This window comes from Accipiter gentilis, unplaced genomic scaffold, assembly GCF_929443795.1.
Source record: "Accipiter gentilis unplaced genomic scaffold, bAccGen1.1, whole genome shotgun sequence".
Lineage (NCBI taxonomy): Eukaryota > Metazoa > Chordata > Aves > Accipitriformes > Accipitridae > Astur > Astur gentilis.
In genome coordinates this window covers 959595-972317 of record NW_026060813.1, presented here as the reverse complement: position 1 = coordinate 972317, position 12723 = coordinate 959595, and positions in this window count along the sequence as shown.

Here is a 12723-nt window from a genome sequence, read left to right as displayed (position 1 = left end):
ATGCACCCCCTTTCCATTAACCCAGCAGCAGCTACATTTACCTCAAGGTATCTACAACTCGCCCTTGGATGCCTAATTCCAACAGACACTTTCACTCACTACTACAGCTAAGTTTACCTATGGGCACTAAACACCCATGCTTCCCTCTACACTTCCCTTTGTGATTGCCATTAGTCCTGTGATTCCCACAAGGACACCTAATTACCTGTCTTTCTTTCATTTTGTTCTTAGTGCTTCGTTTGGTCCATTACTCATTCCACATACTTTCAGCTATGTCAGTATTTAAAGTCCAATTCTACAACCTTCTTTTTCTACAATATATAGAAAAGACTTATGGCCTCACTCGTCAAATATTTGACACTATTAGTTCTAGTCCTCTTTTAATCATTATTTTTACAAATACATTTAAACTCCAAAAAATCTAGCATTACCTGAAGAAGAAATGCCACTATTTAGTTCCTGCAATGCTCCACGGAGTGGTCTTTTCCACATTCCTCGCTCCCATTACATCCATCGCTGCACATCCAGAAGCTTTACTGCCTGAGGTGACATTACCTGCACGATCCCCGTTCCCGGGCAGCAAACGAGGGCGCTCCGCTCATATTGACAGACTGTCCACTTCCATACCTCGACACAAAAACAGAAATTGAAAAATTTCATTACGTCACAAACTACAAAGAGCACCCAAATATTTTTTTTACAAACCCACCACAGACAAATACAGTTACACTCACGCACTTCACAACCCTGGCCTACTCCATGCTGGCCATCTAGTCCAACTCCCCCCACCCTTCACCCACAAAATCCTCAACTGTCTTCCAAACACCATCCACCGGACAACATATTTCCCTGTGCTGACTGGCAGTTACCAGGTTCCAGGGGAGCACTCCACTGGAACACCGTTCCTGGGAGCCTTGGAAAAAAAAAAAAAAAAAAAAAAAATCGCCCTGCCTTTGAAAACCCGGGCCCAAGACAAACCCCAGTACAAACATTGGCGATCAACATTGCCGATCAACATTGCCTCATGGAGCAGCTCGGACCAGGGAAAAGAAAAAAAAAAATGGGGCAGGGGAGGACACACCAAAAACCAACCCAGATCCCAGCTGGGGTTTTTTATTCTAAGTTTTTGGGTTTTTTTCCTAATTCCCTGAAAAACATCTCAACTCTACATCCAACCTGAAAGGGAAAAAAAACCCCCAAAAGTCTAAACCACATAACCCTACAAGGTTAGACACATTCACAACACACCACTCATTCAGACGACATGCACGCCAGCCCTCACTCTCACCTCATCCATCCTACCTCCCACAGGCCTGGAGAGGCCGTCACCCCGTGCCTGTGGCAGCAGGGGCCTCAAAAATCGCCCTACCTGCAAAAACCCGGGCCCCAGCCCAACCTCCTTCCAACCAACCTCCCCACAAACTGCCCTTCCGTTACACCAACGTTTCAACACGCACCATCATCTCCACCATCCACGCATTTTTAACCCGATACTGAGCTTTCACAGTGCCACGTGTCACAGTCCAACCTCCATAGCAGCCATGTCACCTAAAGGCAAGGTTCCTTCAAGCACCTCTCGTGCCCTGTCATCACCTGCAAAAACAACACACAAAGCTTGTCAACAGACACTTCATCCTTGAGAGAGAAGTCAAGTCCTCCACTGCTCCCCTACCCTGCTTCCCACCTATTCCAAAAATAACACATCCTCACAGCCAGTGTCCTCCATGGCACTTGAAAAAAACAGAGCATCACAAACACAGAGCTCTCCCAAAGTTACCGATCGCTCCAAGGCACGTCACGCGGCTACTCAGACCTCAAGGCCTTGACCAGTTCTAGAGGCCTGCCACAAAGCATCCGCATAAACAAGATGAACACCATTGCCCAGTTCCTGCCTTACTCAATGCTAGTTCACAGTCCAATTGCGATCCCCTCAACTCTTTGCATGCAAAGAGCCCAAAGTCATTAAACCTTCTACGCTGCCTCTACAAGGCCATACAAGTACACACACGAACATAGAGCCATGTAATTCACGTGCAAATATAATGCCATACAAGGCAGTACTCTTACCTCGGTCAAGGCAAAACAACTCAGAGCACTGCCATACCAGACAAAACGGAACAGGGCCAATGCAAGAGACTCTCACGTGACAGTCAATACAAGTACAGACCAAAACAATACAAAACCGATACAGAACCGTAGAAGGCAAGGCAGTCTCAGGTGGCAATCCATACAAGTACAGAGCACTGCAATACAAAACACAATGCAGGACCAGGCAATGCGAGACAGTCTCACGTGACAGTCAATACAAATACACAACAAAACAACACAGGGCAAAGGCAAATACAGACCAATACAACGCAAGAAAACTGCAAAACATAGCAAAGCAAAGCAGTCTCATAGAGCCACTGTACGCATCTTACTTCAGAGTCCACTCACGGACCCACCTCCTTACAGCGCTCTGCTGCCTTCCCCCATCGCTCTGTGGGACGCATCTTGTCCCTCCACATCTCAAAAAACCCCCCACAAACATATTGAATGAGTCACCTGGATGCAGAGCAAGAGCTTCACAACTCCAGAGGTCTTGATTCCATCTACAAAGTCCATCTGGAGTCCAGCTACAGCCTGTCATTAAAAAAAAAAAAAAAAGAGAAACAAAAACAACATAAAAAACCAATCCCCACGCCCCCACACCACTATAGGGTTCAATTATATGGAACTTAGTTACTGGGCCTGAAAGTAGCTCATGGTCGCAAGAGCGTTCCAGACACCTTTGGAAGACCCTGAACAGAACAAACAAGAAGACAGAAGAAGAAAGATCCCAATTAGAAAAACACAGGTGCACATTCCACGATAAAGGGAACTTGGCACAGCCAACCTCAATTCAGGGGCTTATCTCGACCGATTGGACTAAGACAAGTTTTGCATGCTCCAACATCGCCAATTATATCCTGCGTGTATGTGTGTGTACAGAGCAAGTATAACTAACTGTATCTTATGTTTATACGCGTGGACAGTATCGATGTAACCAATCACCGCTTACGCTTGTGCGCGTGGACACCACATGCTTGCGTGCAGCAGCCAATCAAAGCTTCTAAACAACTTAGAGAATTGTATAAGAATGATCAGCTAAGCTCAATAAAGGGGCGACTTTAATCATCATACTGGTGTTCTATCGTCCGGGCCCCGCACAGAGTAACCCTAAACCCTACACCCCACCAACCAGAAAAAAAAAAATTCAGGGCCAAACTTGGAGCCCATCACGTGCAAGTCTTAACACCTTAGAGAGTCAAATCCGCTTCACTGCCCCTCAACAGCCCCTGCCACACGGCTCCAATCGTCTCCATGAAACACTATCGGCACGGCTGTCCGCGCAGCCCGCTGATGGCTACTCGAGCCGAGATGACCGTACAACCCTCGCCTAAACGGTCTAGGCACATCAACGTTTCACCCGTAGACTCTTATCGCTGTTCCACCTACCCCTGACTCTACATCCCCGGGCAGAGCAGCTCCAAGCCAAGCACACCGTGTGCAGAACGTCACCACGCGGAATGCTACCAATGAGGTGATTCAACGAGAGAGAAAACTCTCGGCAAGAAGAATGACCCCCGGACGGGAGGCGCCGTCGGGCAAGATGACCTACGGGGCCGCAACCACAAGGCCAGGAGGCTCCACGGCAGACCCAGAGGAGTCAAACGGAATGGCCCGTTACAAGACAGCACTGTCAAAACCCAGACGACAGATGCGCCACAAGCCTGGCGTCGAGACCTAAGGATGTCAGGATGCGGGGAAGAAGTCCCAGTCCGAGAAAACGGACGGCTAGAGAGCAGAGCTGCCGATGCAGCCTAAAAGAATGCTGCCGTAGAGCACCGACCGGAACCCGCCAAGACCCATCCATGCTTTAGAGCTCCGAGTACAAGAAAAGAAGCACCCGACTGGCACCGGGCCAATGAGCAAGAGCATTCGAAACCCTAGGGACAGCACCCGAAGCGCATGCCTCGCTCCTCCGGCGCAAAGCGCGACAAGGACATCGAGACCCGAGGAAGGTCTAAGCGCACAAGACAGACTAAGCAAACTACACGCCACCACGGACACAGGCTGGAAGTGCCCTGTCTGGCACAAACAGGTCTCGTGCTGAAAAGCAACCCGCCCCCTTCGCCTGCGCAAAGGCGACTGCATTGGGACAGCCCTCTCTCCTGCGCTAACTTCAAAACTCCTCCCTGCAATTCCCAGCTTTGTCCCTTCCTCCCAGCCTGGTCCCTCAACTTAGCTTTCAGAGGGCTGAGGGTCCAAATCCATCCTCCACAAAACCACACGGGCTAACTGGGATGTTCCTCAAGGGGACACATTGCTCTTCAACATCTGCAATGAAAAAAACAAACACAAACAAATCAGAAAAGGGAGTAGGCATCCCGCTGGCCAACGCCAACTACTTCCCCAACTCCCCCATCCTCACGAGTGCCACCGTGTTCGCTTCCCCGCTCATTCCAGACGCAGACCCTGCAGCCGTCGTCACTCGTGGTATCTAAGCTACCAAGAGAAACCACGTTAGCGTGGCACTCATGAGAAGCCATCAGTCCCACGCTCCTCCTCGCTAATCCACAGCTCACCTCAAACGCTCATCCAATTCAAAGACAGCCCACACAGCACCTCCACAACAGAAGGTAAACGCTGAACTGCGCAGCACCATAATACTTTGCTATTCAACACCGACCCGGCCGACGACCGCCTCACCTTCTCGGACCGCTCACCGGCACGCAGCTTTTCGGGAGACCTTATAGCAACAACACCCCCTGCAGTCATGCAGGAAAGGGTCAGCAGAAGCCACACCCCCACAGTTCAGCACAGGGGGGGCAGCCACGAATGACACCAAGATAACATGGAACTTCAGGGATACACAGCCAGTGGGGGGAAGGGGGTGACGCCCCCACCAATCGGCATGGGAAAAAACTCACAGGGAAGGTGGGTTAGATGGATAATTTGCGGTGGTAAGCTATGTGCGCAAGAACATGCACAGGCTGGGGTGGTCATGCATGAGGTTTACCTTCACCAGGGGCTCCAACTAGGCAATCCACAGCAGGTAAACTCATCTGGGATCATCTGCAACAGCAATTCCACTCTGGGGGAACCTCCTAACCTACAGCTTCCCAGAGACTCCGAGCTCTGCTCCATGCCCACAAAATAAACTCAAGTCCCAAGCCTTGTAATCTACAAGGGGCCTGCCACAAGCTGCAAAGACTCTAGGGACAACGTGGCATTCTGTGGGCAATGAGGAAAGGCATTCCAAACCCTGAAGGGCACTGTGCCTCACAGCCCTTCTGCTTTCTTCAGAAATACTAAAACTCCATATACAAATACATACAAGATGCTCACCCTAACCCCTACTAAACAATGTCACCATTAGTCCCGTTAACACAGGTATCAGCAATGTACACAGCATAAAGCAGAACTGGTGAAGAAAACAAGGTTCCTTTTTCAATAAAGTTGGGAATTCCAGGAAAACACATTGCATGAAGAATTAAAAAAACCAAACCAACAATGCCTACTATTAAACCATCTTTCTACCCCTGAACACTGAAAACAAAACTACTGACCTGAGAAAAAAGAAAGGGGGAAAAAAAAAAAAAAGCTGCTGCATACAAGTGTTACTTTCTACCACACATGCTGCTGAACCTTGACTGGTCCTGAAACTCTTACCTCAGGCAGACACCTCTTCCCCAAAGGGCTGAGCCAGCTCAAAAGCTGCAAAGCACTCAAGGAAGAGCTCAGCACCAACACCAGAGAAACCCAGGAGTACAATGAGCTCCCTCAGCAGAGGCTGTGGCTCAAATAACCTGAGCCTCCGCCCACCACCCTTAGCACAATCCCCTGGGAAAGGGGAAGGGCAAACCACCAGCAGTTATAGAGTCAGCTGGAGGAGCAGCAGCACTGTCCTCACCTGCTTTAAATTTACAGCAAATAAGACCCTGAACAGAGAAAGTAACCCCCCCCCCCCCCCCCCCCCCAGAAATGACACTACTTGCTCCTGTGCTACAGCTACACCTATTGCATCAGCAATGGGACCAGGTAGGGAATTCAAATTCATTTGTCTGGGGTGTAAACAGAAAATGATAGATGCCCTTCCAACCTAGGTAGGAAACTAGCTCATTAAATGCAATGACATTGTTGTTATCAAAATTGATGTGCTTCAGTTTCCTACAAAAAAGCCAAAACGCTCTGGGGTTATGCTTCATTTCTAGCAAGGCTGTGCATACCACCTTACTTCTACCAGAACTACCTTCTGGATAGGAATGAATCAAAGAGCAGAATTCGATCCCTTAAGAATTCCATCTCCAAAATATCTCTGGCTGCAAAACAAATTCTTTACTGTGAATAGCCAATGATGCAATGTCCCCCTGAGCATGTCTCCAGCTGACTCTCTTAACAGAGTTATGTCCTGGGTTCAGCTAGGATAGAGTTAATTTTTACAGGAACCTGGGAGGTGGGGGCATAGCCACGGCAGCTGACCTGAACTGGCCAAGGAGCTATTCCATACCATGTGACATCATGCTCAGTATATAAATGGGGAGAGGGCCAGAGGGTGCTCTCTCTTTTCGGTGGGGGAAGTGGCAGAGCGTCAGGTCCCGGGTGGTGAGCAGTTGCACTGTGCATCACTCTTTTGTATACTTTTTCATTAGTACCATTGTTGTTGTTGTAATTTTTTCTTTGTGTTTGTCCCAGTAACCTGCCTTTATCTCAACCCTCGAGGTTCCAGTTTCTTTTTCTTTTCTCTCCTCCGTCTCCTCCCCATCCCACCGGAGGGGGGCGGAGGAGTGAGCGAGCGGCTGCGTGGTCCTTTGTTACTGGCTGGGCTGAAACCACAACAGTCCTTTTTTGGCGCCCAACGTGGGGCACGAAGGGTTGAGATAACGACAGATCTGGCCAGAGCGTGTTGAAACAAATTTGCCAAACGCATTTCTTAGATATATAGATGTTCGTCACAATGTTGTTTCATTTGTTTACATGGTGGCATTTTGTAAGTTCTTATATGCTCTGTGTATTGCCTGTAGTTGCGTATCTCATCTCTGGGAGAGTGATTGGGATTATCATTTTGCTGTACTGGGCAATGTCGACTTATGAAATGATTACATCACTGGTCATGAGGTTAAGCTGGTATCTGTATGAGGCAGTGATATCATTTCCATACTTTGGGCACATTCTGTCGGATTTTATTGGTAATTACACCCAATCCATGGGGAAATTAGGGGGGGATACCTCCCCCCGTCCTTTCACCTCCCTTTTCTCCTTCCGACTAATTACAACAGCTTTTGAGAATTTTGAATATCCTTGGGATGCGCAAGCCAGTGTGCTGTTAGTGCTATGCCTCCTGAATATGTTTCATGTCTTCTTTAGGGCTACAAAAAGGCTCTTTAAGAGTACCACTCAGAGATCTCCCCCAAAGCTGGATACTCATGGGTGGCACGGCACGTGGGAGGATGTGGGCAGTTACCTAGAGAACTTCTCACCGCCAGTGACTTGGAAGTTCACTCCCGAACAACTACAGAACCCTCATGAAGTGATAGAATATTTGAAAGAAAAATGCTGTGGCTATCCCAGAGACGCACAACTCATTACATTGTGCTGGGCCCTGGCCAGTATCTACCAAACACTGCTTGATACTAGGCAGCACCCTCAGGGAGAAAAGATGGAAAACAGGACAACAGGCACCGTGGCTACCCCAACCCCGACAACAGGCACTGCAGCTAAACCAGAGAACCAACCTGTGCCAGTATCAGTCGCCCCTGTACAGAAGAAGAAACACACAAAGAAATCAGTTTGCTTAGCGAGAGATGAAGATGAACCAGGGTCATCGCGAGAACAGGAGGAAGAGGCAGAACCTGAAATAATTACCCGATCTCTATCCATGAGTGAGTTGCGTGACATGCGAAAAGATTTTAGCCGCCACCCAGGTGAGCACATTGTTACCTGGCTGCTCCGATGCTGGGATAGTGGGGCTAGTAGTGTGGAATTAGAAGGTAAGGAAGCTAAGCAGTTGGGATCTCTGTCTAGGGAAGGAGGCATCGACAAGGCAATTGGGAGAAAAACACAAGTCCTCAGCCTCTGGAGGAGACTTCTGTTAGGTGTAAAGGAAAGATACCCCTTCAGGGATGAAGTTACGTGTCACCAAGGCAAGTGGACCACCATGGAGAGAGATATCCAGTACCTGAGAGAATTAGCCGTGCTGGAGGTGATTTATAATGATCCAGAAAATGCGCAGTCACCCACAGATCCAGATGAAGTCCAATGCACACAACCCACGTGGCAGAAGTTTCTACGAAGTGCACCACCAACCTATGCCAACTCATTGGCAGTAATGTCCTGGAAAGAAGGCTATGGACAAACGGTGGATGAATTGGCTGTCCAACTCCGGCAATACAAAGGAAGTCTCTCTTCCTCCCTACGGGCCTGTGTCTCAGCTGTAGAGGAGTTGTCCCGAGAGTTCCAGCAATTCAAAGTGGATCTGTCCTCCTCCTCACCTGTACAGGCCCGCATTGCAGTTATTGGGAGTAAGCATTCCTCTGCCCAAGAGAGAGGAGAGAGAAAGTACACTCGACGGGCTAACCTGTGGTTTTACCTACGTGACAACGGAGAGGACATGAGGAAGTGGGATGGAAAACCTACCTCAGTCTTGGATGCACGGGTACAGGAGTTGCGAGAAAAAGCAACCAGAAAAGAGAATTCTTCTTGGAAAACTGCTGCTCCAGTTTCCCATGAGCAGTCCCCCAGACGCAGCAGATGGGCTGATCTCATTTCTGATCCCCTTGAAGGGATTTCTGATTCACGTGTGCAGAAAGTAACAGATATTCTAACCAGGATTAGAGGGGCCCTGCCTCCAGCCAGGTGGAGGAGAGGGACAACCGAGTCTACTGGACAGTGTGGATTCGATGGCCTGGCACATCAGACCCACAGGAATATAAGGCTCTAGTGGACACTGGTGCACAATGTACCCTAATGCCATCTAGTTATAAAGGGGCAGAACCCATCTGTATCTCTGGTGTGACAGGGGGATCCCAAGAGCTAACCATATTGGAAGCTGAAATGAGTCTAACCGGGAATGAGTGGCATAAACACCCCATTGCGACTGGCCCAGAGGCCCCGTGCATCCTTGGTATAGATTATCTCAGGAGGGGGTATTTCAAGGACCCAAAAGGGTACCGTTGGGCCTTTGGTATAGCTGCCTTGGAGACGGAGGAGATTGAACAGCTGTCTACCCTGCCGGGTCTCTCCCAAGACCCTTCGGTTGTGGGGTTGCTGAAGGTTGAAGAACAACAGGTGCCAATTGCTACCACGAGGTGCACCGACGGCAATATCGCACCAACCGAGACTCCCTGATCCCCATCCATAAGCTGATTTGCCAATTGGAAAGCCAAGGAGTGATCAGCAAGACTCACTCACCCTTTAGTATTCCCATATGGCCCGTTCGGAAATCCAGTGGGGAATGGAGACTAACAGTAGATTATCGTGGGCTGAATGAAGTCACGCCACCGCTGAGCGCTGCTGTACCAGATATGTTAGAGCTTCAATATGGACTGGAATCAAAGGCAGCTAAGTGGTATGCCACAACTGACATTGCTAATGCATTTTTCTCCATTCCTTTGGCAGCAGAGTGCAGGCCTCAGTTTGCTTTCACTTGGAGGGGCGTCCAGTGCACCTGGAATCGACTGCCCCAGGGGTGGAAACACAGCCCCACCATTTGCCATGGACTGATCCAGGCTGCACTAGAAAAAGGTGAAGCTCCAGAGTACCTGCAATATATTGATGACATCATCGTATGGGGCAACACAGCAGAAGAAGTTTTTGAGAAAGGGAAGAAAATAATCCAAATCCTTTTGAAGGCTGGTTTTGCCATAAAAGAAAGTAAGGTCAAGGGACCTGTGCAGGAAATCCAGTTCTTAGGAGTAAAATGGCAAGATGGGCATCGCCAGATCCCTGCGGACGTGATCAACAAAATAGCAGCTATGTCCTCACCGACTAACAAAAAGTAAACACAGGCTTTCGTAGGTGTTGTGGGCTTTTGGAGAATGCATATTCCAAATTACAGCCAAATTGTAAGCCCTCTCTACCAAGTTACTCGGAAGAAAAACGATATTAAATGGGGGCCTGAGCAACGACAAGCCTTTGAACAGATTAAGCAGGAGATTGTTCACGCAGTAGCTCTTGGGCCAGTCTGGACAGGACAAGATATTAAAAATATGCTCTACACTGCAGCTGGGGAGAATGGCCCTACCTGGAGCCTTTGGCAGAAGACACCTGGGGAGACCCGAGGCCGACCTCTGGGGTTTTGGAGTCGGGGATATCGAGGATCCGAGGCTCGCTATACTCCAACTGAAAATGAGATCTTGGCAGCATATGAAGGAGTTCGAGCCACCTCAGAAGTGGCTGGTACTGAAACACAGCTCTTCTTAGCACCCCAACTGCCAGTGCTGGGCTGGATGTTCAAAGGGAAAGTTTCCTCTACACATCACGCGACTGACACCACGTGGAGTAAGTGGATTGCACTGATCACACAGCGGGCTCGCATAGGAAACCCCAGTCGCCCAGGAATGTTAGAAGTGATCACGGACTGGCCAGAAGTCAAAGATTTTGGAATGTCACCAGAGGAAGAGGTGACACGGGCTGAAGAGGCCCCGCTGTATAATAAACTGCCAGAAAATGAGAGGCAATATGCCCTGTTCATTGATGGGTCCTGTCGCATTGTGGGAAAGCATCGAAGGTGGAAAGCTGCTGTATGGAGTCCTACATGACTAGTCGCAGAAACTGCTGAAGGAGAAGGTGAATTGAGTCAGTCTGCAGAGGTGAAAGCCATCCAGCTAGCGTTAGACATTGCTGAAAGAGAAAAGTGGCCAGTGCTCTATCTCTATACTGACTCATGGATGGTGGCAAATGCCCTATGGGGGTGGCTACAGCAATGGAAGCAGAGCAACTGGCAGCACAGAGGTAAACCCATCTGGGCTGCCGCACTGTGGCAAGATATTGCTGTTTGGATAGAGAATCTGGTTGTAAAAGTACATCACGTAGATGCTCATGTACCCAAGAGTCAAGCCACTGAAGAACATCAAAACAATCAGCAGGCAGATCAGGCTGCCAAGATTGAAGTGTCTCACATAGACCTGGACTGGCAACGTAGGGGTGAGCTATTTATGGCTCGGTGGGCCCACGATACCTCAGGCCATCAGGGAAGAGATGCCACATATAGATGGGCTCGAGATCGAGGGGTGGACTTGACCATGGACACTATCGCACAGGTCATCCATGAATGTGAAACATGTGCTGCAATTAAGCAAGCCAAGCGGCAAAAACCCCTGTCGCATGGAGGGCAATGGCTGAAATATAAACAGTGGGAGGCCTGGCAGACTGACTATATCACACTCCCATGAACACGCCAAGGCAAGTGCCATGTGCTTACAATGGTGGAAGCAACCACTGGATGGCTGGAGACATACCCTGTGTCCCATGCCACTGCCCAGAACACTATCCTGGGCCTTGAAGAAAAAATTTTATGGCAACACTGCACCCCAGAAAGAATCGAGTCGGACAACGGGACTCACTTCCGAAACAACCTCGTAGACACCTGGGCCAAAGAACATGGCATTGAGTGGGTATATCACATCCCTTATCACGCACCGGCCTCTGGAAAAATCGAACGATACAATGGACTGCTGAAAACTACATTGAGAGCGATGGGGGGTGGAACTTTCAAGCATTGGGATACACATTTAACAAAAGCCACCTGGTTAGTTAATACTAGAGGATCCGCCAATCGGGCTGGCCCCGCCCAACCAAGAGTTCCACATACTGTAGAAGGGGATAAAGTCCCTGTAGTGCGCATGAGGAGTATGTTAGGAAAGACAGTCTGGGTTAGTCCTCCCTCAAGCAGAGGCAAACCCATTCAAGGGGTTGTTTTTGCTTAAGGACCTGAGTACACCTAGTGGGTGATGCAGAAGGATGGGGACGTTCGATGTGTACCTCAGGGAGATTTGATTTTGGGAGAGAATAGCCAGTGAATTGGGCTGTATGATATTTAACTGCTAAATAACCTGCCAATGCATGTCATTGTATCTATAGTGTCTATATGCCATATCAAGGGTATTATTGTGAGAATTATCCAAATGACTACAGAATGGACTTTTGAAACTGAGCCAAGTACAACAGTGATAGAACTTGAACTGGCACCCAGCAATTTCCTCAAGATCAACATCTTTGACCTGCAGACCAAGGGCGTGAGTTGCACCAACTATACTAGCCACAAGTTCCAGAGACAACATACAACGACCCAACATCTCACCATCTCTCTCTTATCCTGAAGAACTGTTACAACAGATAGAGCCCCAAAATCAATGGACACATTAGAGGGATAGCCCATAGGCTAAAAGAACACCGTGTGTGTGTGTGCAAGGTCGGAGCGGGGGGGAGTCCATATACTTATATATATGACAAGGAAAGGAGTAGTGGTTGATTGGGAAAAAATGTAAGATCTGGGCACGATGTAGATGGTATAGAATAAGGGGTGGATAATGTCCTGGGTTCAGCTAGGATAGAGTTAATTTTTACAGGAACCTGGGAGGTGGGGGCATAGCCGGGGCAGCTGACCTGAACTGGCCAAGGAGCTATTCCATACCATATGACATCATGCTCGGTATATAAATGGGGAGCGCGCCAGAGGGTGCTCTCTCTTTTCAGTGGGGG